Genomic DNA, 4458 nt, shown 5'->3' with positions numbered 1-4458 from the left:
TCCCTCTCTCAATTCTCAGACTGGTATATATGAATCTAATAAAATACATTCTGCCCAGGATGAAGCGCTCTATGTCCCCAGTTAACACTTGGCTGTGTCTAGGACTGCTCTGTGGCTAGAATCCCACTTCTGATCAAACTTTAGAATCAAAGGTCATAAACTGTAGATATGAAAGAGCTACACTTTGGTAATGAAAATCCTGCATCTTCAGTTAGAAATAGCCTTCTCTGAGTTTTCATGTACTGCATTAATATCAAGTCAGCTAGGGAACTGTTCCGCTCCCTCGTATTGTTTAGCCAGGAATGTTGATCTTTCTCTGCGCTTGAGCGTTGGTGACCATGTGATCTTTGTGTATCAGGGACTAATGCGGGAGATATCCCTTTTCATAATAAAGACTGGGCTGTTTCCTTCTGGCTGCCCACACATCCCCACACTTCATACTGCCTCCATCCCAGCTTCACACAACTCACTCTGTGCTCTCTCCGGGCTGGCTGAGAACAGAGAGACTCTATCCAACCTGTAGAGGTTGACTGTGTTTGTGTGGGTTGAACTGGTTAAAGTGGAGCCTCGTGGGACTTGTTGTTGGGTTGGTGTGTTCATATCACATATCATTGCATGCACCACATCCTATACCAGTGCATACGCGAACAACCTTCAATTACTCGCACCTATCTAATTCCTGCAGTCATCTCTCTATGCCTACCAGACCACTACCCTCACACACTGCTGCCCGCTGGCTCGGCAACTCGAGCTGTAGGAACTCTGAACTGTGCTGAAGCTCAACCGTGTCTGACAACCCAGTCTCAACCTCACAACACCACACACCACCTCAAACACTCTACAGGTTGGACTAGCCCAGTCTCTCTTGTCTCAGACAGCCCCAGAGGACACAGAGTGAGTGTGTGAAAGCTGGGGCATGGAGGCTGATGAAGTTCGGGGATCTCCACTGTGCTGCAGTCCAGCAGGAAACAGTCGCCCATCAATTCTATATGAAAAACGAGCATATCTCCCTCACAATTACGACTTCTCGCTATGACTTACACAAAATCACAGATTCAACCACAACGCTTCAAGCGCACGAGGAAAATCAACCATTACTGGGCCCAATAGTCAACCAAACCGAGAGGGAGCCGGAAACAGTTCCCCCCCCCACTCCCCCCTTCTATTCCACCCCCCCACCCACCACAGCACCATATCCATCAGGCACACACTCCCCCACCCACACCCACTATCCACCAGAGCCCTCGACTGATCATTATAGCAGTACATGACACTCAGAGAGTCAAGGCTACTCTTCTAACTAAGAATAGCACAGGTTATTCCTCTATATCACACAAATGTACCTCTCTTCATGCCACTACAGTTCTTGCATATGACCTCTTGATTCTATGCATTTGATCAGAAAGTGGCGGACTCTCTAGCCCAAGAGACCAAGTCTAGACTACAGACCAAGTGTTAATGGGGACACTAGAGGCTCAATCTGGCAGAATTATTTTTATTAGATCATATATACAGTCTGAAATTAGAAGAGAGGGAGGAGGGGAAGGGAGGAACAGCGGGGTGAGTCAGCGTTTCCGCAATGGATATCTATTGGGAAGCTCTTGATTAATCGCGGAAATCTGGACAAGAATACACAACAGCTGGAAGGCGGGTTTACACAGCCCGAACACACACACACACACTTCGGCATTTCCCCAATTTCCATCGGTTTTAGCAGAGAGCGTGAAAAGCGAAGGACGGTAACTGTGATATTGGGACTGAGCGGGATGTACGTGTTCAAAAGTAGAGGAAAATAAAGACAGTCTTACATGGGGAGCTGTGGCATATGAGTGGAAAATACATTAGCGAGATGTGGACAATGTTAACTTTGCACGGAGATCACAGATACGTGGCAATCGGCAATACACCCAATCTAGCCATCTGCAGTATCACACCTATACACTATTTCACACCACGCCACACAATGGAGGCCACCACAAAGAACACTCTTCCCTATTATTTAACGATGGTGCCAGTGGTTTTGTGGTGTTAGCGACTAGAAAATGGCCGTCTGTCTGTGCACCCAGATGTATTTAAAGACTAGCGCCAGAGTAACAGGCAGGTAGATGGCCTTCGAGGGACGAGTTAACATTCTTCATCCCTCACCACTATCATTTCATTTACTTACCCGAGGAGGCAATAGACTTGGTGCGTACGTGTTGCGCTGTGCTTTTCAGCGTATGTGGTAGTGTTTGCAGCGTGATGTGTGACCAATAATTTACATATGTGTGTGTTTGTACCTTTAGCTCTCGCACTGTCGTGCTGAGGACACAGTGAGGAAGGTGTCAGTGCGGCGCAGCAGTACACAGAGGACACAGGCACGGAGAAGCCCAGGAAGGAAAGGCAAATGACTAATCTCTGCCCTCTCAAAGAAAATCAGCATTGCCAATCCATGAGTGGGATACACAATAGAGTGGTGGTCTGAGGGGAGGGATAAAAGACTTGTTATGAGTGTTTGATAAATGTTAATTCAACCACGGGTTTAGTACAATACACATTGACAACTGGTGGAACTTCATAACTGGCATACAAAACAGTACATACGTCTGACAGAACAGAACCTGAATGCTGCCTGACTAAATGACTTGCAAATTGATATACGTTTCTGTGGGAAAATGATGCATCATACAAGTCTGCCTGCGTGTTGGGCGGCTCGCTATGTTGTGTTTAGTGTGGGGTTGCTGCTCTGCTATGTTGTGTTGTTAGTGGTGGGTTAGCTGCTCTGCTAGTTTGTGTTTGTTGGTGGGTGAGCTCTGCTGCTATGTTGTGGTAGTGGCGGTGTGTGAGCTGCTCTGCTATTGTGTGTTGTAGTGGGGTGCGTAGAGCTGCCTCTGCTTATCTGTTGTAGGGTGTGAGCTGTTGCTTCGTAGTGTGGGTGAGCTGCTCTAGACTATGTGTCGGTTTGGTAGTCCGGTGAGGGTGACGCTCTGCTATGTTGATGTTGTAGTGTCGGTGTGAGACTTGCTCTGATCTTATGTTGTGGTCTTGTAGTGGTGGGTGAGCTGCTTCTGCTTGTTTGTTGTTTGTAAGTGGTGGTAGCTGCTCTGCTATGTTGTGTGTAGTGGGGGTGAGTGCTTGCTATTGTTCTGTTGTGTGGTGAGGTCTTCTGCTGATGTTGTGTGTAGTGGGTGGGTTAGCGCCTCTGCAATGTTGGTGTTTGTAGTGGCTGGCCGTTAGCTGCTCACTATCTATTTTGTGTGCTGTTGTAGGTGGTTAGCTATGCTCTGCAATCTTGGTTGTAGTGTGGGTTAGGCTGCCGCTCACAGGCATACGTCATTGTGTTCTCGCCAATGTAAGTTGGGTTGAGCGTTACTGCTGCTCTGCACTTGTCTATTTACACACACACAAACACTCTTTGTGATTCTATGTGTTAGGGCTCTTTCACGCTAGCTCATTCACCAACATACCTGATCATAGTACTCTGCCATTAAAAGGCCTTGKCTAGATGGTGCCAAACTCTCCCATCCATTTAGGATTGAGGCCTTCAGGTTTCTTACAGCTGATCAAAAGTAATGTATGAATGCAAACCGAAGTGCACTTATTCGATGTGCATTTGTCAGGARTGTACTCTATTGTTACCCCTCTGCAGCCTTTAGTCAAAATATAGTCCCGTTTCCTCTTCCTCCACCTTCCCATTGGCACTGCTTGCTGTTGTCTTTGGACATGTTCATCCCTCCATTCCTTTCTCAGAGAGAGAAAGAGACTTTCTCCCTGACAGAGCAAATTGTCTCCTGTCGTTTCCAGCTTCATAAACATCAGGGCTTAGCAGGTTCTGATTTCCCTTCACATAATTACCTGATTCTTAGCAGCTTTTCCTTCTACCTCCCGAGGGGCAAGGTGACTGAGCGTGCGTGTGTGTGTGTGAGATGTCTGTTGCAACTATAGCCAGTTCCAGCTTTTTACTGGAAATCAGATTGTATTAATGCCATAGTGCGAGACTACTGTAGACTGACTCCAGATCAGTGTCATGATACTGCTATTAATAAGGCCATTGTTTGAGAATGTAAAAGCATGATACTAGCGTACCTGAATGTTTTGTGGCATAAACTTTAGTTGTCATAACACCGATGGATGTCTGTTATGTCATTTATTATGACAGTGGGGCTTCTGACAGAGGGTCCAGCTGAAGTGTTTCTGAAGTGTTACCACTGAGCACAGTGTGTGTCTAAACTGAAGTGTTACCACTGAGCACAGTGTGTGTCTAAACTGAAGTGTTACCACTGAGCACAGTGTGTGTCTAAACTGAAGTGTTACCACTGAGAACAGTGTGTGTCTGAACTGAAGTGTTACCACTGAGCACAGTGTGTGTCTGAACTGAAGTGTTACCACTGAGCACAGTGTGTGTCTAAACTGAAGTGTTACCACTGAGCACAGTGTGTATCTAAACTGAAGTGTTACCACTGAGCACAGTGTGTGTCT

The 4458-nt window shown here is 46.5% G+C and overlaps 1 pseudogene; it reads left to right on the top strand.

Annotated features, from left to right (window-relative positions):
• The window catches only part of LOC111958658 (protein PTHB1-like), a 185452-nt pseudogene that overhangs the window by 33737 nt on the left and 147257 nt on the right, over positions 1–4458 (top strand).

This window comes from Salvelinus sp. IW2-2015, linkage group LG35 (genome assembly GCF_002910315.2).
Source record: "Salvelinus sp. IW2-2015 linkage group LG35, ASM291031v2, whole genome shotgun sequence".
Taxonomy (NCBI): domain Eukaryota; kingdom Metazoa; phylum Chordata; class Actinopteri; order Salmoniformes; family Salmonidae; genus Salvelinus; species Salvelinus sp. IW2-2015.
Note: the sequence above shows the minus strand (reverse complement) of the source record. Positions and strands in the feature narration are given on the sequence as shown.